This window comes from Dipodomys merriami, unplaced genomic scaffold (genome assembly GCF_024711535.1).
Source record: "Dipodomys merriami isolate MVZ:Mamm:240054 unplaced genomic scaffold, mDipMer1.0.p SCAF_63, whole genome shotgun sequence".
NCBI lineage: Eukaryota > Metazoa > Chordata > Mammalia > Rodentia > Heteromyidae > Dipodomys > Dipodomys merriami.
In genome coordinates, this window is record NW_027206213.1 from 5,308,489 (window position 1) to 5,332,635 (window position 24,147).

The 24,147-nt window shown below is 39.2% G+C and overlaps 1 long non-coding RNA gene across 1 annotated transcript in view; it reads right to left on the minus strand.

The window, feature by feature from the left end:
- Positions 1-19,822, minus strand: part of LOC138815254 (uncharacterized) — a 54,845-nt gene extending 35,023 nt beyond the window's left edge. Inside the window, exons 1-2 of the long non-coding RNA XR_011368232.1 lie at positions 19,736-19,822; positions 11,896-11,994 (exon numbers count right to left, since the gene is read on the minus strand). This is a non-coding gene — a long non-coding RNA (uncharacterized lncRNA). The remainder of the gene's footprint in view (positions 1-11,895; positions 11,995-19,735) is intronic.
- Between the last annotated feature and the right edge of the window lie 4,325 nt (positions 19,823-24,147).

Sequence of the window (24,147 nt, forward strand, 5' to 3'; positions counted from 1 at the left end):
TCCTACACCTGGGCATTTATTAATCTTTTTAAAGTATATTTACAGGGATTATACCTGTACCTACTTAGGAGCAACTCTTAGATTCGTTCTTCAATTTACTCTTCCAGTGACTAGTAAACTTTTATGTTTCATGATTTTTTACTTATCAAATGAATGTCAAAATTGACAAACATGAAATTGCATGGTTTACCCACTTGACTTCTTGAATATATCAGGTTTTGTTTCTTAGAGGATAACCTTAGAGGCAAGTTTACCCATAAGGAACTTTGAAGAATGAGATAGGAAGAATAAGAGTCAGATGAGTTAGGAACTGGAAAGTCTAAGCAGCTTCATCCACATGGATAATCCATGGGTTACATCTATGGATTTTCCAGATGGACATCCAGGACCAGCCAACCCCTTAGCAGTCTGTCACACTAATGACCACTACTTTGTGAGGGTTAGAAGCAATTGCAATGAGGTAAAGCTGAGAAAGAGAGATGGTAAATAAAAATAAGGAGAAATTGTGATAAGCCCAATTGGAAACATTTTACATTTTAACCTTTTTTTAAGCAAGTATTTCGAAGACTGTACATGCTGTGCTCTGATGGCTCATGCCTTAACCCCTAGCTACACAGGGAGCTGAGATCTGAGGATCATGGTTCAAACCCAACCCAGGCAGGAAGGCCTTTTAAGACTTTTCTTTTTGGTGTTGTTATAAAGATGATACACAGAGGGGTTGCAGTTGCATAGCCAGGTAATGAGTACATTTCTTTCTGTACCTCTTCCTTCGCTCTCTCCCACTTTTTCTCTCCCATCCTTACACACAAGTTATATAGCTCATTTTTAACATAGTGTCCAGTGAGTACCACTGCTGCATTGTTCACTCTTAAGAGTCTGATCTCCAATAAACCAGCAGAATCCCAGAAGTGTACCTGTAGCTCAAATGGTAGAGCACCAGCTTTGAGTGAAAAAGCTAAGGGACAGTGCCCAGGTCCTGAGTTCAAGCCCTAACATTGGCATACACACACACACACACACACGCATGCATACACGCACACATGACTGTACAAGTCCAACTTGAAGAGGCAGCTTGAACTTAGGGTAGGGACAAGATAGACATTGGCTAGAATAACTTCAGGACAATTTTGTTTCAGTAAATGTCACAAGGAATGCATTAAAAGTGGTTAGGGAGTCCCTTTGGAGCACAAGTTTTTCATGTTTTAGCTTATAAAATTATATTTCATTATCAGCTAACTCACTTCAGTTTTCTTCATCTCCTTCTCCAAATACTTCTACATTCTTTTGGCTTGATCAAGGCTACACTAGTGAATGTCTCATACCAAGTTCTTTCTAACTACTGGTATTATCCCAAACCATGGAGAACATTTATATAATTTGTCCAAACTTTGGGTGAAACAATAGCCATCAAAAAGGAACTGTGTAGTAAATCCTCTGTTGGCTTTAAAGGCACTGTATCTCTGAAGATTTTCCTACAGGTGGTATTCCTGCTCCTAATGGAAACAGTATTTAAATTGGTTGGGCTTATATTACTCTAATGTAAGCTGGTACTGTTTAAGCCCTATGTAATTTGGGCAAGTAAATACTATCTCCACTCAGTTTCCTTATCTTTTAATGTGAATGGTGATGCTACCTAGTCAATAGGTTGTTAAAATCATCATGTGTATGTTGGCTAGAAAAGAATACATAACATCTTGTCTGTTACACTTTCCCCAGTCATTTACTCCTCATTCTGAACACTGGGGATTCCAGTCACCACACGGAGAAACTTGCTGATAGTGCTAAGGTAGATAAGGTAGATGAGTGTAGATGAGAAAAAAATGGATTGAAACAGAAATGACAATTCACATTTATTAGGTGCTTGTATGAAATCTCATTTACTTTTCTTTCTTTTTCTTTTTCTTTTTTTTTGGGGGGGGGGGTCCAGTCATGGGGCCTGAACCCTGGGCCTGGGCGCTGTCCCTCAGCTCTTCAACTCAAGGCTAGCGCTCTACCACTTGAGCCACAGCGCCACTTCCGGCTTTTTTCTTTTTTGCTTATGTGGTGCTGAGGAATCGAACCCAGGGCCTCATGCATGCAAGGCAGGCCCTCTACCACTAAGCCACCTTCCCAGACCTCCCATTTACTTTTCATATCATTAATGAACTCCCACGAACTTCATTTTGAAATGACTCATGTGGTGATTTTCTTTTTCACTCCCTCAATCTAGTTGAGCCAGACCTAAGTTTTCCAGAACCCTTTTCCTTGTATGATTCTGGGTCTGATTTGACCCACTGCTTGCTATTTGGAAGGCAGGTGTAAAGCAGCAGCCACTCTGAAGATCATAGTGGTTAGAAACAATGATAGAGGTACTAATAGGTTCTAACTGATGATTCCATACCATTCCATATCCTGCTTCTTTGGAGGACCCTCTGGCCCCACTGATCAAACATAGCTATTGCTTGACTGTAAACCTTCTGATGCAAGAGCTCCTTAGAGATCCTCCACCAACTTTACATTTGTAATCCCATTTCACCAGTTGGACTTGCCATTTTCTCCGACAGACTGATGGGTGGACCCTCTGATCTTCCAGTACCCACTTCAGACTCTCTACTCCCCAGTGCGTCTCACAGTGACTGCTCTATTGCCCCAATTAAACTTCAATTGATACACAATAGTGTCATCTAGTAAGATTAAGTGTCTTGAGGTCACCTGGTTAGTGAACCACAAGCTAGAAGTGAAATCTTAATCTGTTCTTGATAACATTATGCAGAGATAGAGAGACAGAGAGAGAAGAAAGGGAAAGAGAAAAAAAACATCTAACTTAGAAGATAATGAATATAGAGGAACAGGAGATGACAAGGAAAGGAAGGAGGGAGCCATAAGAGCCAGATGAACATTGGAGAGAGAAGAAAGGCAAAAGCCGGGCGCCAGTGGCTCACGCCTATAATCTTAGTTACTCAGAAGTCTGAGATCTGAGGATCGAGGTTCAAAGCCAGCCAGGGCAGGAAAGCCCATAAGACTCTGATCTCCAATAAACCACCAGAAAACCAGAAGTGGCGCTGTGACTCAAGTGGTAGAGCACTTGCCTTGAGCTGAAGAGCTCAGGAACAGTGCCCAGGACCAGAGTTCAAGCACCACAACCAATAAAAATGAAAGAAAGAAAGAGAGAAAGAGAGAGAGAGTTGTGAAGGAAGGAAGGAAGAAAGGAAGGAAGGAAGGAAGGAAGGAAAGAACGAAAGAAAGAAAGAAAGAAAGAACGAAAGAACGAAAGAAAGAAAGAAAGAAAGAAAGAAAGAAAGAAAGAAAGAAAGAAAGAAACAGAAAGAAAGAAAGAAAGAGGTGAAGAATGGGTGCTCAAGTTTGACAATCCATCCCCCCCTTTTTTTTTCATAAAGGAGGAATTCCAAGCATGACTAAAATATGCCAGATGACTAAAAAGTTCTAATGCCCAGTCATTGAGAAGCAAATACACTTTTAGTTTTACTCTTCTATTAGAAATTGAGCCTAGCTGGGCGCCAGTGGCTCATGCCTGTAATCCTACCTACTCAGGAGGCTGAGATCTGAGAATCACAGTTCAAAGCCAGCCCAGGCAGGAAAATCTGTGACTCTTATCTCCAATAAAACCACTAGCAAACCGTAAGTGGTGCTGTGGCTCAAGCGGTAGAGTGCTTGCCTTGAGCTGAAGAGCTGAGGGACAGTGCCCAAGCCCAGAGTTCAAGCCCCACGACTGACAAAAAAAAGAGAAAAGAAAAAAAAAGAAATTGAGCCTAATGTCATATGCAATCAGGTGAGTGCTTAAAACTCCATATTCATGATCTGTCCCCAGATTAATGGGTCTCAATTCAACTTTTCCTTTCTTCTTCTTGAGCTGAACAGAAAACAAAAAGAGAAAGGAAATGAAAGAAATTCAACCAAAAAAAAAAAAAAAAGAAATTGGGACTAAATTTTTATGTAAGTATGTTGTTGCTGCTTTTTAAAGGACCTAATAATTTCCCTAATTACCCGCTCTTTAGTCATTGTTAATTTGTTTTTACAGCCTTATATAAGTCAGTGATAAAATGCTTGTAAAGCAGCCACCTTTACTATAGATTTTATCTATGAGTTCAGAAATCAAATACTTTGATGCAACAGAACAATGACTAATAATTTAATTACAGTACATCATGTTCAACTGGGGTGATTATCAATTTAAATATGTGATATTCCACACATGGGATATGGCAAATTTTGCACATAATTCCAAAATAGAGGTGTGAAATAGTCATTGTCCATGTGACTACTTGGTTTACTCTAGATATTTCCTATGTATAGTATTATAGTTGCCAAGGAAACATAGAAATTAAAAACAAGGTAAATTCAATTGAGTTTTTTATTTTCTACTTTGAGACAGCTAAGACTAAAAATATCCCCATGCAGGGTAAAGAAAGTGCTTTTCAAATGTCTTAATGTGCTTGGAGGCCAGAGGACATTCTGCCTGACGTTCAGGACAAAGCATCTAACCTCCAATATCATCCCATACAACCTCTCATGGTATGATTCTTGGCTTGCTTTCAATCATTGGTCAGCAAGCTTTTGGCAAGATTATACCAAGAGAACAGGTTTTTCCAGAAGACAGTAATAGAAGATGTGATCTTTTTGCCTTAGATCATCCCTTCTTTTTAAGATCCTTTCTCCTTAAAGCTTCACTTCAATTCTAGAACCTTTAGGGACATACAGAAAACATGATAGCTACTTGTTCCTTCTTTAGCACTGACTCCACATCATCAGCAACCAATGAAGAGGAATTGAAGGTGGGAGTTACTTGCAATCATGATGTTGGTGCAGTACTGCTTACCACAGCAGTGAGGCTGGCTATTTTAGCTACCTTAGAGTATTGCCTAAGAAAAGGATCTTGGTTGAAACCAGATTTCCAACCTTCTCATCACCAGCTAAGATCTTGCTTCCTGTGAGAAGGGTGTAAAAAGTTTATCTTTAAGACAAAAGGTAGATCTGCCAGATAAGGTTGTACACACCTGTAATCCAAGCTCTTTGGAATGCAGAGATGGGAAGCATTTTGATTGGAGACCAGCACAGACAAAAAGTCAATGGGACCTCAAGCTTAACAAAAAAAGCTTTCCTACATACTTACTACAAGATATATAGGAGATATGGTCCCACCGTCTGAGCCAGCCCCAAGCAAAAACACAAAACCTAATTTTAAAATAAGTAAAGCAGAAAAGGACTAGGGACATAGCTCAAATGGTAGAGCAATTGTCTAGAAAGAAAAAGAGAGACAGACACACACAGACACACAGAGAGAAACAGAGACAGAAGGGAAGAAGGAGGAGGAGAGGAAGGGGAGGAAGAAGAGGAAGGTTTCACTTTTTTGCACGGATCATCATCATCATCATCATCAAGCTCCCCTTCTTTACCTCCTCATCAAGTGCCTGAAAGTTTTGGCCTTTGCTTTTCCCACATGGTGATATTTCCATAGCTCTGGTAGAGTCAATATTTTAGACACAAAAACTGAAATGCACTTTATCTTCAGCAGACAGTGAATATATTAGCAGACTTAGAGTAGCTCCTAAAGTGAATTAAAAGTCCAAGGAACCAGGTTCAAGATTTCTTTCTACTTGTAAGTGATAACTGTGACACCGTAGGCGAAGCAGATTAGTAACGCTTTTTTCTAGTTTCACCTTGGTTTTGGGCAGGTGAAGATGTTTGTTGTAAGCTCTAACGCGACCTGGTTTATGGTCTCAAGTGTTTAGCTATTAAGCCAGATTCCTTAGCAGACCAAATCTTTTGTCATTGATGTGTTCTGACACATTACCTTGATGTTTAAAGAAATGTTTTTGTTGAAATGGCTTGAGTTTCATCAGAGAGGGTCCAATTAGTTTTCCATCCTTGTAGTTAATGCTGCATGTGCTAGTCCTCTAGAAATATGTGTTAGGCTGACACAACTTGATGGAACTCTACAGGGCTTGTTTTCCAAAGAAAAGTGTACCATTTAGAGAAATACAAATAAACTTCCCTAGATGTTGTGTTAAACATTAAAGCCACTCAGCAGCAAAAAAAAAAAAAAAAAAAGAAATCAGCCAGAACCAAGAGTGACCAAGAGACTGGATCTATTTATATCTATATCTATTATATATTATATATTATATATTATATACACCTTCTTTATGTCACAAGGAGGAAAAATGACTTCTGGGTGGCCCTTGGATCCTGATGTCATCGGACCTGGACTGTATTTTTCCTATCTTTTCTTTGTTGCTGGGGATCAAACCCAGGGCATTGCACTTACCAAGCAAGCACTTTGCCACTGAACTACATCCCAGTCTTCACTGGATCTTTTCTTTTCTTTTTTTTTTTTTTTTCTACCAATCCTGGGGCTTGAACTCAGGGCCTGAGCACTGTCCCTAGCTTCTTTTGCTCACAGCTAGCACTCTACCACTTGAGCCACAGCGCCACTTCTGGCTTTTTCTGTGTATATGGTACTGAGGAATCAAATCCAGAGCTTTGTGCATGCCAGGCAAACACTCTACCATTAAGCCACATTGCCAGCCCCTCATTGAATCTTGATACGGTTGCCACAGTCACTTTTACCCAAATGAACTTCTTTTCCAGGCAAGAATTCTTAGTGGTCTATATCATATGACCTGTCCTCATTTCAAAGAACATGGAAACTGAATCAATGGTCTTCCATTCTAGGGGTGGGAAGTGAATCCATCCTCTGCTGATGAGAACTCCCTAAAACAAAAAGGAGCTCAGGCACTAAAAGCAAAACTGCTCTGAACCTCTGATCAGACATAAAATAGACTTTGACCCAGTATTTAATTCCAGAGACCTTCAGGCTTGTTTGTATTATGAGCCAGGTTTTTGCCTTCCACTCAGTAAAGCTCCATTATATACCCATTCCAGTTTGCAGAGTTCACTATGCTATAGCTAGATCCGGTTAAATTCTGTGCCTAATATATACACTTCAGTTATACTAATGCAGTCGAGCATTTTGTACAATTATACAAGGGCTAACAAACCATCTTGATTGTGTTCTTGGTGTGAATTACAATAACAAATTTGTTCAAAGATGTACTATGTATAGGCATAGATAGTTAATATAATCCCACAAATATTATCATGCATTTTAACAAATAGGGAAGCCGAATCTCAATGTGTTTAGGTAATTTGTCTATAAAACTAGCAAAGCCAAAATTTGAATTTTTTGCAGATTCCTCAGCCTGTATGCTTCTCACTCTGCTCTGTCACCGACTGATATTACCTCACCAAGAAAAGTGAGCACTTTATAAAGTAATCCTTATGCAAAAGCACAAAACAAAAACAAATAAATCTAAAATCATTCCTACCGATTTTGATTCAGATTCTAGGTACATGCTTGTTCCTTGTGTGATGGGTTACTTTCTATTTGAAAGGGAAGATAACAAACACAGTAGGAGAGAAGAAAAGCAAGATGGAAAAGGTAAAGAAGGGAATTTTCTTTATGAGAGAATGAATTTTAAATCACACCTAGTTTCACGAAGCTTTACAAATTATGGGAGCCATTGGCAAGCTACCTTTTAAGAATTGTTTCTTTAATTAACAAGTTTGCGAATTTTAAAAGAATTGATTATCACTGGTCTGCCTTCCTCCCTTATATGCCTTCCTGTCTCTAATGACTGCAATCCAGCTATACTATCATGCTTTATTTACCTCTTATCACTAGTGCCTGACCAAACAATAGGGGCTGAAAATATAATAGTCTAGATACATGATTAAAGAAAAAAGAACAAGATATTATTAATGGAGTCAACAGTATTGTCAGCCTGACATGGTGGTGCATGCTTGTAATTCCAGCTACTTAGAAGCAAGAGGATCATGAGTTTAAAGGCAAGCCTGGGCAAAGTTAGTGAAAGACCATATCTCAAAAACAAAACAAAATCAAAAGATCTGGGGTGTAGCTCAAACTTAAGTGATAAAGCACTTGCTTACAAAGGGTAAGGCCTTGGATTCAATCTCCAGCACAAAAAGAACAAAAATAACAGCATAAAGGGGGTGGAGGATACATGGCTGAGGCCTTTTCTGAAGAGTTTTTCTGGTCCTTGACCACCTCCTTAATGAAAGAAGAATGTTTCCCTTCAAGTCTAAAGGTTGTTATAAGAAAGTAGATTTAGATTCAGCTCATATCCACTAAGTACATGTTAGGTGCTAGGAGCTTTCTTTCACATGCAGCATCTAGGGTTGAGAACTCCAATCACTCAATGGCTATTATTTTCTTCACTTTTCAGAAATAGATACTTAGGATCAAAGAGGTTAAATTCTTTGCCTAAGGTTACACAGTTAATAAGGGACAGGAGTAGAAGCTGTATTAGTGTACTTAGGTATAACAACATGCTTAAAGCTAGATATTTCATAAAAGTAGAGGTTTGCTTAGCTCATAGCTTTGGAGACTGAAAATCCAAGATTAGGCAACCTCTTCTGCATGCCTTTTGGTGAAAGTACTTTTGGGTGACGCTGGCTCAAAATCATCACATGGCAGAGAAGTGGGGAGGGAAATGGCCAAATGCAAAATGGCAAGCATGTGAGAAAACTAACTGTATAACAACCCTTTCTAGAGAGAACTAAAGCAAATCCCTCTGAGACAGTGTCCTCAACTTCATTCACTAGGCCTCACCTCTTAATAGTGTGGTCAACTCCCAACACTACCATATTGGTGACAGCTCCAATAGCAGAAGTCAACTCTGGTCTCAAAACACAGTCCTCATTCTACTCCCTCATGGCCCCACAATGTACCAACGCATGCACCACATCCCAGTAGAATTTATGACACACCTTTCTCAGCTTTTTAACATCCCCCAAATAAGGGTAAATTTTATACACAATAGCTCCCTAAATTTCATGAATTATAGCAATAGTTTTTCAAAAAATATTAAAAATTTACCATCCCTATCTTACAGATCATCACCTCAGACCAGGAGCTCATGTTGGAGACCTCCATTCTGTCCTTAGTGGAGAAAGGAAGTTGGAATAATGTACTGTGATAAGTTAGAAAGACAACATCTCTGGTTTTTCTGTTTCAGTTGTGTGTGTGGTGGTGGGGGGGGGAGGGAGTTGTGTGTGTGCTGGTCCTGAGGTTTGAACTCAGGGCATAGATGCTGTTCTTAAGCTTCTTTTGCTCAAAGCTAGTGCTCTACCATGAGCCACAGCTGTATTTCTGCCTTTTTTTGGTAGTTTATTGGAGATGAGAGTCTCACAGACTTTCCTGCCCCAGATGGCTGTGAACCTCTATCCTTAGATCTCAGCCTCCTAAGTAGCTAGGATTACAGGCGTGAGCCACCAATGCCCAGCTACATCTCTTCTTTTTAAAAAAAAAAAAACTGCTTTTATTTTGAAAGACAAGTACAAGTAATAATAATCTATAGCTCAGTTTATTGTAGTTTAATTGGCCTTTTTCCTCTTAATCTCAAACCAAAAATAACTTCAAATACAATGAGAGTTTTGATGCACAATTAGGTGGAGAATAATTAGGGATTTGAAATCTTTTGAGAAGACAGTGGGATATTTTGGGATACTGTACAAAACAAGAAAGGTGTATATTATGGAGTGGAGTTAAATATGAAAATAAGTACTGGGAACTGGTGGCTCAGACCTACAATCCTAGCTACTCAGGAAGCTGAGACTTAGAGGATAGTTTGAAGCCATTCCAGGCAGAAAAGTCTGCAAGACTCTATCTCCAACTAACCAGCAAACTGCTGGGCTGAAGGAGTGGTTCAAGTGGTAGAGTACCAGCTGCAAACAAGAAAATCTAGCAAGAGTACAGGCCCTGAGTTGAAGCCCTACTTCCAACACACACACACACACACACACACACACACACACACACACACACACACACACACACACACACACACACACACACACACACACACACACACACACACACACACACACACACACACACACACACACACACACACACACACCCCAAATGCAATACAGGACAATAAAATGGATATAAGCATTTTAAAAGAATAGCAAATAGTTATACATTAAATATAGACCATACATTATGAAGATTATTCTCAAGAGAATAAGGCCAGTAGGATGATGATGCTAACAGCAAGTATTTGCTATTTATGAGTGAGTTTACCAAATGAAGTGAAATAGTCTAGAATATGTATTTTAACATCAAAGCAATTTTAAGTTATTATTTCACTGCTCTAAAATAATTGCCTCTGTGTGTAATATTATCCAAAAGCATTCTCAGAGTATCAAGTTCATGGTCTTTAAGTATGTAACAAGCCAGAAATCTGCTTTTACCTTTGGTCACTAGGCCCAGTTTTCTTGACTCATTTAAGACTTCTCATAGCCAAATACAAGTGGCTCCTGTGTGCAATCCTAACTACTCAAAAGGCTGAGATCTGAAGACTGTGGCTCAAAGCCAGTCTGGGCAGAAAAGTCCATACAACTCTTAGCTCCAAAATATCAGAATAGCAAAATATCAGAAGTGGAGGTGTGGTTCAAGTGGTAGAGCACCAGCCTTGAACAAAAAGCTAAGTGAGCACGAAGGCCTAAGTTTAAGTCCCTGTACCCACACAAAAGAAAATTTATTTCATTTATTTTTTTTGGGGGGGGGGTCTGGTCGTGGGGCCTGAACTCTTGGCCTGAGTGCTGTCCCTCAGCTCTTCAGCTCAAGGCTAGGGCTCTACCACTTGAGCCACAGCACCACTTCCGGCTTTTTTCTTTTTGCTTATGTGGTGCTGAGGATCGAACCCAGGGCCTCATGCATGCAAGGCAAGCGCTCTACCACTGAGCCACCTTCCCAGCCCACAAAAGGAATTTTTTTTAAATGCTGTCCCAACTCAGAAGCCACTGATCAATTTTTAAGTCAAGACCAAGACATTCATGTTACCAGTTCTGTAGTCAGTAGGACATAGCAACAGAACAATATATCCAATATAGCCACTCTCTTCCTAGCCTGAAGAGTCTGTATATTAGTTCACTGAAGGAAATAGCATATGGACATATGGACAACCCCTGTCTCACTCCGGACAGAGACAGAGGCCTAACAGTTTATTTGGCATAATTAGCTATGTTTGTTGTTGTTGTTTTTATTTCAGAGATGCAGCCCTGTGCTGTGGTGAATAGAACTGAGGAATTAGTATCTTGATCCAAAGGAAGCCTGTGAAATAGATTAATTCTAGAGTACTTTGTAATTGGACTAATTGGGTTCTATTTCTTTTCTTTTCTTTTTTCTTTTTTTTTTTTTTTTTTTTGGTTGATCATAGGTTTGAACTCTGGGCCTGGGTTCTATCCCTCAGCTTTTCAGCACTGTCCCTCAGCTCTTTCAAGGCTAGTGCTCTACCACTTGAGCCACTGTGCCACTTCCAGTTTTCTGAGTGGTTTATTGGAGATAAGAGTCTCATGGCCTTTCTTGTTTCGGCTGGCTTTGAACCATGATCCTCAGATCTCAGCCTCCTGAGTAGCTAAGATTACAGGTGTGAGACACCAGCACCCGGCTTGGGTTCTATTTCTTATAAGGGTGAAAAAAATACAATAATACAGAGAAAGGTACCAGGCAATTCAAACTAAGAGCAGAAATAGACACACAACAGCAGGTTCAGAGAGAAAAGGTAAGTCACTTTTTTGACAGAAGAGATTGACCAAAAATAAATAAATAAACCCCCAGTTCTACCCTCTGATACAAGTATGTAGGGTTCCTAGGGGGGTTTTTCTGATTAGTCTCAGGTTTCCTGAGCCCCAGAGTGTCTATCAAGAAAGACTAAATTTTGAAGTTATAAAAACTAACATGAATATGTCAGAATCTAACAAAACAAAATTTATTTAATTTGAGCAAAATTCACTTTTTTTTGTCAGACTCTATTCTGGGTTTGTGAGATGTCTAGGGCTATATCATTCAACATTTTAGGTTGCACCTACCTGACAACTGATCACTGGCTCTTAGATGCTTCTTCCTGCTGTGACTCAATACTTCTACTCCTACTCAGTTTATCAAAGTTTATAACATGGTCCACCGGTCTGTAAAGAACAGAGCAAAGTGATTTTCCAAATACTGAGGAGAAAACTAGAAAAGCAGGTAAATCAGGTACCTCAATTTGGGATACCTTGCTCTTTAACCTTCCATTGCTCTATGTTAATCATTTTGTCCCCTCCTCCACTTCTCTGAAACTCATCTTGTCTTGCTGTGTTATATTTGTGTCACATACTTACCCTTGATTCACTCTCAGACACACCTAGCCACACCTATTGCCACTGGCAAATTTGATGCTTCACAAATAAATATCTAAACTTGTAGCAAGCCAGGACTTGCATGGCTGAGTAGCTGCTTTCAGTTGCCATTTATTTCCTCTTCTAAAATAAGAACAGTAGCAGAGAATGATGAATTCTGGGCATGTGAGGAGAAAAAAGATAGTGAGAGCTAACAAGATCACCTCAGTAGGGCTAAATTACTACAATTTATTTCTCTGGAAGTTATTGTAGGAGGTAGAATTCAATCTAAAAAGAAACAGCTAAGTTTACTGTCTACTATATGCCATCACTTCATTATACCATAATGCAGTATCTACAGGCTAGGAAATGATAGTTTCCCTTGGCTAAAGTGGTCACAAAGAAGTCATAGAATTTGCCCCAAGTTACACTGTTGTATGGTAAGAAAATGAAAAAGCCATATTTTGAGAGGGAGTCTTTATTAAGAGGCCAGCAAATGCATGTTGGACTCCTGTCTCAAAGACCAGCAGCCAGCAAATACACTTAACACAGGGAACTGAACCATGAAAAAAAGAACAAAAACAATACCAACAAACCAGTTCAGCTCCAATGGAGAGCTGAAGTGGGACTCCATGGTGACTGCAGAAGAGCCAGAAGACAGGAGACAGGACACAAACACAGAGACATGACATGGCATAATGGCCCTGAGCTGGTCCAGACCTAAATAGTGTGAGGATCAGTGGGCAGGGTCACAGGAAATTGGTCTCCCAGGCACTGGACTGACAGGTTTAGTAACCTAGCATCCAAGTCCCCACTCCTGCCTCCAGGGATTCGAATACCCATCACCTGGGAGGCAGGGATTTCACCTTCCCCCCACCCTGAAGACAAGATGCCAGACCCTACCATCCACCAGGTAGCCAAGATAGAGCCAGGCAAACCCAAACTCCCACTCCAAATCATGAGGATGTTTTTGAATATGGCATCTCTGCTGCATTCAGTTTCACATTCATTTGTTGAAAAAGATGTAATGAGTCTGCATAAAAAGCAATTACAGATTAAGAGACAAGGCTAAAATTCCTTCACTGAAGTAAACAGACAATTATAATACAGTGGCTTAAGAGCTGCCATAGGAATAAGCAAGTGGTACTATCAAGATCTCTAATCCAGGGTTGCTATTCTGTTTCTTCGGAAATATTCAAACAGAAATTTGTGTGCAAGAGTCTTGCTTTCAGGATCAGCCACTATAGGGACAAATACAAGAAGTTGAATGGGGCAGAAAGAGAAGCTGGGTTGTGAGGGTTGCTATAAAGCCTCAGCCCAGCCATGAGAGAACGTAAAGCTAGGATGGCCTGCAGCGCTGCCCCCGCTGGAGCAAAAGGACCAAGCTTTCATATCTATGAATTAATTAGTCACCAAATATTGGCTGTTTCTGGAAAGAAAAGCAAAACCTTAAGCAAGTATGCCTTTAATCTTTCTTTGGCTAAGAACAATCCTAGAAAGGAATGTAACTGAAATCTATGTTATCAATACTCTTAGCAATTAGAGAATTAGTACTTCTGTCCTAAAGAGATTGAGGAATCCAAGCATTACTCCACAGTATCCATTACACTCTCCTCCAAGGAAGATTTCCTAGAGGACTGGAGCAGGGTGATGAATTGGTGTTTAGTGGGATATAGCCTGCGGAGTGTATATTCAGGGAAGTTTATTGTATCTGCAGGAATGAATACTATAAGAGGGAGAGCAATGGCTAAGGTTGACACCAGATCTAGTAGAATATGGCATGCAATGCTGAGGACTTTGTACTTCTATCTAAAAGCAATGGAAGACATTCAAAAATTGTTCAGAGTGACATGACCATGTTTTCTTTGTCAAAAGGTCATTCTGATAACAGGTAGAAAATATTTTAGATGAGGATGAAAACTGAAGAGTACTAGATTTATTTAAGGGGTTGTGACATGACACTGATTCTAGAAAAAGAGAGTAATACTTGAATTAGCAAATAGAAGTAGCAGTGAAAATAGAGGAAAGAGCATTCCAGAGCTCTTAAGTGGGTGAAAGGAAGAAAACTTAAGAAATAATTAAATGTTTTGAGTAAGTACACTCAATGAATCAGGAATGTCTCCAGAGATAGTTTCCTCCATTTGTTGACATAAAATCTGGTAGAAAGATGGTTAAATTTAGTTATGAACATCTTGCCTTTAGAACATTCATGTGGAGATCTTGGACTACAGATGCTGGCTCTTTCCTGGAGCTCAGCAGAGAAAATCTGGGTTGGAGATAAAGAATTAGTGTTAACACATAGGTAGAAGGTCACAGCCACAGGAATGGGTGTGATCAGCTAGGGACTGAGGCCCAGAAGAAAAGCAGTATTTAAGGTGAAGAGGGGCCTACAAGGAGTCTTAGAAATGTAGAGGAGAAATCAAGAAAGAATGATATCTTGGAAGTGAAGAGTGTTAGGAAAATGGAGGAGAATGGAAAAGGAATAGACTGGACTCAATCATCAACAGACGAGGATTGTTTATTGCCAGCAAGGGACACAGACTTTCCCATGGGCTTTGGAGGTTATGCGAGGGACTGGATTGTGGGGTAGGGTTTATATGGGGCTTAACAAGGAAGTAGAAAATTTAAAAAATGGGCTATGGTGTCTTGGAGGCCAAGGGCAGTGTCCTTGGTCAGGCCCAGAGTGGAATGCACTACCTAGGGTGAGGGGGCTATCAGCTATGCCAAGGTCAGAATGACCTGTCTGCAGACAAGCATCTGAGCATGCACCTGATGTTTTGCTTGACCTGAGGGAATAAGATGGGAGTCAAGTCTTCAAAAAGAGGTTGCATCAACTGGGATGTATAGCACTTGCCTAAGATGTGCGAGGCACTGGGTTTAACTACATACACACACACACACACACACACACACACACACACACTCACATACACAATACACTCATATGCCACATACACACACAATTGTAACAAGTACACTAGACTGTCACTGGAAGGGCCATTTTTCAGAGGATTGAAGAAGAGTTGCAGGTGACCTTGGCAAGAATGATGTAGAAGAAGACAGAGTCAGAATAAAGAGCATCAAGGAAACTTGGTTGACACAAAAGGACAAACACTGTATGATTCTACTTGTATGGGGTACCCAAGATGTCCAACTCACAGAGACAGAAAGTAAAATGGTAGTTGACAAGGCTTCAGGGAAGGGAGAATAGAATTGGTATTTAATGGATACATTTGGGAAGATGAAACCATTCTAGAGAGAAATGGTAGTGATGCCTGCACAGCAATGTAAATGTACCTAGTGCCACAGAATTATACACTTAAAAGTGGTTCAAATGTCAAGGTTTGTGTTACAGTTAATTTACTATAATAATAAGAAAGAAAGAAAACAAAAGCATGACACGAAAGACAAGAATGGAAGGACTGAATGTAGCCTTCTTTTGAAAAGCTTGAATGGGAAGAGAGTTGGGATAATTAGCCAGAAAAGGGAAGGTTAAGGTGGGTATTTTTAGGAAAGTAAATAGAGAGGGAACTACCAACATTATAGCTAAGAGATACAATATTGTTAGAGTAAAGTATAATAAAACAATGATAAAATGGGAGCCTTGGGAGCTGCTTCTGACTCATCCTAGCAACACTGAAGGGGGAGTGGATGACATAATAGAAACATGAATTGTGACTGTAAAGGATGGCCAAAAGTTTTGCTCTGCCCAGTTGATTCACTTTATTTGGGGAAACTTAGGAAACCATTAATGGTTTCTTTAAGTTTTAAAATCAATATCTAGACAGGCTCACGCCTGTAATCCGAGCTACTCAGGAGGCTGAGATCTGAGGATCACAGTTCAAAGACAACCAGGGCAGAAAAGTCTGTGTGACTCTTATCTCCAATAAACCACCAGAAAACCAGAAGTGGCGCTGTGGCTCAAGTGGTAGAGCACTATCCTTGAACTGAAGAGCTGAGGGACAACGTCTAGGCCCAGAGTTCAAGCCCCACGACCAAAAAAAAAAAAAAAAGAGAGAGAGAGAGAGAGAAATCAATATCTAGTTTGGTGTGACTTTTAAACAGCTGAGTGAGAATGATCTACACAAGTCACAGGTTAAACTACTTAATCACAAAATAGTCCACCATGTATGATAAATAGATGCAATAATGTTTCAGTATGTAAGTTTTTATTTTTTTATAGAGTTGAATGACATTTTAACAAAGGGAAATACTTATGAACTTTTGAATACAACTATTCTATTTCAAGAGATTATATCTATAAGTTGTACTCTTAAATATTTCTCTAATTAAATTGAAATTTATTGTTGATTTTATATGTTCTTTAAAATACCTCAAGAAAAATATATTCAGATCATAGGTTCCCTTGAGTCATAGAGGAAAAGTAGTTAAATAAAAGAGTAATCTTTTTCTCTAGACTGGAAAAATAGAGGGATGGTGTTCTTTTTAGAGCACCGTATGTAAATTATGTATTTTAGATCTGTCTGGATGTTCTCTGCAAACTATGATTATGCACATCAAAAGTAATGCCCAACCCACTGCATTATATTTTTTCCGTCTAGACATAAATGTTTATAAACTATAGATAGGAATCCTTAATACAGTTATTCACACACACACAGGTGCTGGAGGAAGGTCTAGCTATTAGCCATGATTATGTGAATTTGCATCATTTCTTAGTTATATAAAGATACAAGACCAGGAAATCAGATATAGACATGAATGTTCTCTCATTTCCAGTGCCCTGGCATGACGTGATTTTGGTTTTCTGTGACAATCTTTAGACCCACTCTACTTAAATACAGAGAAGATCATAAGGGCTCTTCTATTTGGTATACATTGCAAGATTCTATCACTAAAGAAAAAGAATCTTCAGGGTCATAGTATAAGGCAATAATGATTACATTCATGTAACATTTCTATGTAATTGTTTAATTAATCTCAGAGAATAGGTAAATTTAAAACCTTGATTTGATATATAAGAAGTAAATCAGAACAGTCACAAAAGATATATAAATAAGCACGACACATAAGCAATTATATCTCAGAAGCCACCTAATTGTATCCAAAGCATAGACATAAGGAAAGAAACAGCCCTTTAAAATAAAAGACTACCTTATTTTTTGAGGTCTAAAACACACAAACCAATTAAAAACTGTAAAGAGAAACGAGAGGAAATTAAACAGGCATTTCTGAGAAGATATCAAGCAAGTGAAGACAAAGTTCCCTTTCCACATTTGTATGTCTCCTGTCTTTATACATGACTGCCAAAATGCTTCCTTTTCTTTGAAGGGGAAGAAAACAAGACATTTTGTTCTCTTAATGAATCTACTTTCTCTACTCCATCTAGGTGTGCAGATTTCTATTCTAGGCTAATTATTCCATTGTTTTGACAAGTCACCCTATCAATTCAAAATTGAATCACTACAAAATTCATCCTAAAAAGTAGATATATAATTAATATCTAAAATCATTCTAAAATTAATGGGGAGAACAAAGGAAGAGGTGACATTGACCAGGAATCATTACACTCATACCATGACTTATGGAATAGTAACCCCTTTGTATAACTGCATAATAATAATAATAATAATTTCATTTTTAAAAGAAAATATAAATATTTCCTTACATTGTAGAAATGCTATCTTTGCATTAGATAATGGACTTACCTAACTCAAGTATTAGAATAAATGGGCTATATGAAGACTCAGACTAGAAAATTTGTCAGGATATTTCTGGCACAATAAAGCTTCTTAACTAGATCTCTTTTTGCTGTATGCCTAAACCATATTTCATAACATTTCTGAGGCCAATTAGAGGACCTATTCAAAAATCAGTTACTCTATTATTCTAAGATTCTAATGCATGGGAAAATTATCTTTAGAAATGTTCTGATAATGCTAAAATCATTTGAAATCAAAGTATAAGAAATATTTTCCTAACGATGTCAGAGTATGACCCTCTACAGTGTCCAAACACTTCAAGACAAAAATCAAAATGAATAGTTTGTAGTTTCAAATGGGTTATTAAAACTGAAACTATCGTGGAAAAACTAGAACAAGCCATTGTAGCTACACATCTTTAATTTGTCATATAAATACATTTGAAGGAAATAATGTCTTGCTATCATACTTTATTCATACTCCTTTGTGTAATTTGTGGGGTTTTTTTTTACATAATTGGATCATTAATTATCTTGTCTTTATTCTAGGGGCTGAACCCAGGATCTCACACTCAAACACTATACCACTACTTAAGCTATATGCCCACATCCTTTACTTTGATTTATGTTTTATTTTATTCTGAGACAGGATTTAAAAACAAAGGGATCAAACTTGGGATCTTCCTACTGAAGTCTCTTCACCTTATCCAGCTCAATATTCTTATTTTAACCAGTAGCAGTACTTGAGCTGAGGACCTTATACTTGCATAACAGGCACTCTACCGCTTGAGCCATGCTTCTAGTTTTGCCTCTTGCTGATCATAATTTGCAGATGGAATTTCGAGGATCTCTTCAGCTCGGACTGGCTTTGAATGATGATTCTCCAGGCACCAGCCTCTTGAATAGTTAAGAGTACAGGTATGAGCCACCAGTGCCCAGCTTCAATATTCTTTTTATTTTTTTAATTCCATTCTGATCAGTAATAGGTCTTGACCAGAAGAACTAAGCCTCATGCCTCATGCTTTTGTCAATGACACATACACTTTTGAGAACATGCATCACAGGTCTATTAAAATTAAGTAACTGAGCCTGGCTGGCACCAACCACTCAGGTCTGTAAGCCTAGCTATTCAGAAGGCAGAGGTCTGAGGATCGTGGTTCAGAGGCAGCCCAGGCAGGAAAGTCCATGAGAATATTATCTTCACTCAACCACCAGAAAATCAGAAGTGGAGCTGTGGCTCAAAGCGGTAGAATGCTAGCCTTGAGCAAAAAAGCTCAGGGATTGGGCCTAGACCCTGAATTCAAGCCCTAAGACTGACACTCTCCCCCCCACTCCCCGCAGAAAAAAATTAGTTATTGTTTTCTCCACAAAGTCCTCCTGGGGCCCAAGTAAAATGTTAAAACTATTCAGCAGCGAATGGCATTTTAAAATATTATCTATTTATAATCACTAACAAGTTGAAAAATTCTATTTTTAAGTTACCAAAATTACTCATTAAAATACATCAAACTTCTAAGCAGAATAGGGGACTTTAAAAGAGATGGTAAGGTTCCTCAAAAGGAAACTGCTACACGTTGGGGCAGAAAAGAGGTTATTGGTGGGGGGAGAGCAAAGTGCACATGACGAGGCACGCAGAGAGAGATGGTAAGGAAAAAGAGAAAGAGGAGGGGACTCCGGGAGGCGGGACCACAACTGACGGAGAGATCTCAGAGGCGGGGAGATCAAGGCAATGAACTCAGTGGGTCCTTTGCTGACTCACAGGTGACCCACAGTTCCCAGGTTTAGAGGGGTCAGGGACTGTTCGATGTACGATGGATAAAAACTTATTTCTTACGGAACTAGAAAGATTTTTCAGATTTCCCAGAAAGAATAAAGTTTTCTAATACATACCTAGATAAGCAAAGTTGACTACTTTCTTTTCTTTTTCTTGTATTAGTATTGTCAGGAAATGCCCCCACACAGACCTAATTTCCGCCCTCAAAGACAGACCTAATTTCCGCCCTCAAAGACGGCGCCTGCGCAGTAGGCGAGGCACCGCCCACCTCAGCCACGCCCCCCACGGTATAAAAGGAGCCTCCAAGGCACCAGACAGCCCCATTTTCTCATGAGAGCTTGGCCTTGTTAACTCTGTTGGCAATAAATCTTTTCCTCTACGTGACTTCTGTCTATGTGGTCTTTTGTGTTACTTTCTGCCTGGGTTACATTTTCCTTTCAAGTATTATTATTATTATTATTTTGTCGGTCATGGGACTTGAACTCTGGGCCTGAGCACTGTCCCTCAGCTCTTCAGCTCAAGGCGAGCACTCTACCACTTGAGCCACAGCGCCACTTCCGATTTTCTGGTGGTTTATTGACATTGTCTCATGGACTTTCCTGCCTGGGCTGGCTTTGAACCTCAATTCTCAGATCTCAGCCTCTTGAGTAGCTAGGATTACAGATGTGAGCCACTGGTGCCCAGAAACTACATTTTAAAGATTGAAATCAAATATATCACGCCAAGTTGCATTGAAGTAGTTTATTATTTTGTCTTTATTGTTCAGAGGTTAGATCATGATTATCATCACGAGACCAGACAGCATTATAGCGGTAGAGATGGAAAAGTATAGGAAATAGAGCATCCCAGGACAAATACATTCTACTTTTAAGTGTATCTTTTGTTAACATATTCCTGAATTTAAGTTCCAAAGCTTTTAAAAGAATATCTGAGCTGAGTGCTAGTGGTTCACACCTATAATTTTAACTACTCAGGAGGTTGAAATCTGAGGATCACAGTTTGAGGCCAACCCTGGCTGCACAGAAAAATCTGTAAGACTCTTTATCTCCAATTAACCACCAAAAAGCCAGAAGTAGAGCTTTGGCTCAAGGAGGTAGAGTGCTAGCCTTGAGCAGAAAGCTAAGGGACAATACACAGTCCCTGAGTTCTAGGACATACACAGATGAACAAGAATATATATATGCTTTCTTTTCCACAAAATTATAGTGTGGGAGAATATCCAATTATTTTATTTTTGTAGTAATTTGAATTTTTGACAAATTTTGAGTTTTTATAATCTTGAAAAATACTTTAAAAATACTGTATGATTCACTACACATGATGTTGGTATTGGTTGGGCCTTGTGACACAAAATAGTAATAGCCTTTATTTAGTATATCTATTTGAATTGGTTTCCAGTACAGAAAACTTTATTTTAATCTGGTATTATTAGGAAAGAAGGTATTTTATGTAGGAGAATTTTCTAGGTACTTTAAGCTCATTCCTCTAATTCCACAGATAAGGTTTATTTTAACCATTCATATTTTTTTACTTCTTAATATGCTACACATACCTCTACTTTCTTAAACAGACAGTAGTCAGCACAATGTGACTGTCTCTTGGTACTGGGGTGGGGCTTGACTACACATTTGTGGGCCACACATTCGTGTGGTTTTTTTCACTGAACAATCTCTGCATTCACCAAATCCCTCAAATTCTGGCATGTTGTGTTGAGGCCTCTTGCCTTATATATGGAGTAGAATAATTTCAAAGTTTCCTGTTTGTGGTTTCTAACGAGGAATGGTACCAGGGGAGGAAAGTAAGCTTGAATTCCAGCTCTAGATGCTTTGCTGATTGTGCAATTTAGAAAAAATTTGAATTTATTCTATTTATTTTTGGCAGTTTGAACTTGCTAGTTTGCGCAGGAGCTCTACCACTTGAGCTATACCCACAGCCCTTTTTGCTTTTAGTATTCTTTTGATAGAATCTCACTTCTCTGCCTATCCCGAGGGGCCAACCTTAGAAATCTGCCTACCAATGCTTCCTGCATAGCTGAGACCACAGATAAGGAACCACTATGCCTGACTTCTTAGTTGAGATAGGGTTGTTAACGTTTTTCTTTTGCCCAAACTGGCTGCCAGCCACAATCCTTTCTGTCTCTGCCCCTGGCCTTATTCAAGTTTTTAAAGCTTGTTTCTTCATCTGAAAAATGATGACACTGATTTACAGAATGGTTATGAGTTCAATAATATATTGTCAAGGGTTTGGGGCTCTCTAGTCCTTAGTTTCCTTCCCTGTGTGCTGCTGTCACTGACAGGTCTTGTTCCTGCTAGCTCTTCCGTCTCTTACTTTTTCCTCTAGTTTCTAGACTATGAAGCAGGAACCTTATAACTGTCACCACTGCATCCACAGCGTTACCTGAAAGTATGGACTCTAGTAAAACACTATTTGAGCCGGGTACCAGTGGCTCACACCTGTAATCCTAGCTACTCAGAAGGCTGAGATCTGAGGATCACGGTTCAAAGCCAGCCTGGGCAAGAATGTCCTTGAGACTCTTATCTCCAATAAACCACCAGAAAACCAGAAGTGGCACTATGGCTCAAGTGATAGAGCGCTAGCCTTGAACTGAAGAGCTCAGGGACAACGCCCAGGCCCAGAGTTCAAACCCCCCCCCAAAAAAAAAACACTATTTGAATCCAAACTCTGTTTCTGTGTCTCTGTATCTGTCTGTCTGTCTGTCTGTCTGTCTGTCTGTCTGTCTGTCTGTCTCTCTCTCTCTCTCTCTCTCTCTCTCTCTCAGTACCAATACCAGGACTTGAAATCAGGTCCTGGTGCTCTAACTCAGCTTTTTTTGCTCCTAGCTAGCTTTCTACTACTTGAGCCATACCTCCATTTCCTGCTAGAGAAAAGAGTATCTTGGATTTGTCTGCCCAGGCTGCCTTGAAACTAGGATCTTCAGACCTCTATGATGAAAACTTTAAAATCTTGAAAAAGGAAATCAACACAGAACTAAAAAAATGGCAAAGCCTCCCATGCTCCTGGATTGGAAAGATTAACATCGTGAAAATGGCAATACTTCCCAAGGCTATCTACAAATTCAATGCAATACCTATCAAAATTCCAACCTCATTCTTCAAGGAAATAGAAGAGGCAATCCAAAAATTCATATGGAACAATAAAAGACCCTGAATAGCAAAAACGCTCCTTAACGGAAAGAACACTGCTGGAGGAATATCAATACCAAATTTCAAACTCTACTATAAAGCCATAGTAATCAAAACAGCTTGGTATTGGCATAAGAACAGACCTCAGGACCAATGGAATAGAATTGAAAACCCAGAAATGAACCTACAGACCTATAGCCATCTAATCTTCGATAAGGGAGCTAAAACAATAGAATAGAAAAAAGACAGCCTCTTCAGTAAATGGTGCTGGCAAAATTGGTTAACTACATGTAGAAAACTTAAGCTAGATCCTTATATATCACCCTGCACCAGAATCAACTCCAAATGGATCAAAGACCTTGAAGTCAAAGCAGACACTCTGAAAACATTACAGGATGGAATAGGAGAAACCCTAGGTCTCCTTGGCTCAGGCCGAAATTTTTTGAATAGGGACCCGGAAACACAACAAATCAAAGAAAGGTTGGACAAATGGGATTGCATAAAGTTGCAGAGCTTCTGCAGGGCAAATGACATAGCTAGCAAGATCAATAGAAAGCCCACGGATTGGGAGAAGATCTTTACTAGCCATACAACGGACAAGGGTCTCATATCTAAAATATACTTGGAACTCAAAAAATTAAACCACCCAACAACAAATCCTCAAAGAAACAACTGCCCAATAAATGAGTGGGCGAAAGACTTAAAGAGAAACTTCTCTGAAGAAGAAAGAAGGATGGCCAATAGACACATGAAGAAATGTTCAACATCCCTAGCCATAAAAGAAATGCAAATCAAAACAACATTGAGATATCACCTCACCCCAGTTAGAACGGCAAAAATCAAGAACTCTAACAACAACAGATGCTGGAGGGGATGTGGACAGAAAGGAACCTTACTTCATTGTTGGTGGGAATGTAAACTTGTTCAACCACTTTGGAAAGCAGTATGGAGGTTCCTCAAAAGACTTCACATAGAACTCCCCTATGACCCAGCAATCCCACTTTTGGGCATTTACCCAAATGTTTACAAACAAGACCACACTAAAGCTACCAGCACAACAATGTTTATTGCAGCATTATTTACCATAGCTAAGATATGGAACCAACCCAGATGCCCCTCAGTAGATGAATGGATCAAGAAAATGTGGTATATATACACAATGGAATTTTATGCCTCCATCAGAAAGAATGACATTGCCCCATTTGTTAGGAAATGGAAAAACTTGGAAAAAATTATATTAAGTGAAGTAAGCCAGGCCCAAAGAAACATAGGTCCCATGGTTTCCCTTATTTGCAATATCTAGTATAGGTATGAGTCAAGTGGAAAAGGTCAGATAATGTGATGTCAGGAAAATGAACCCTTAGATATGTATTTTAATGTTTTTT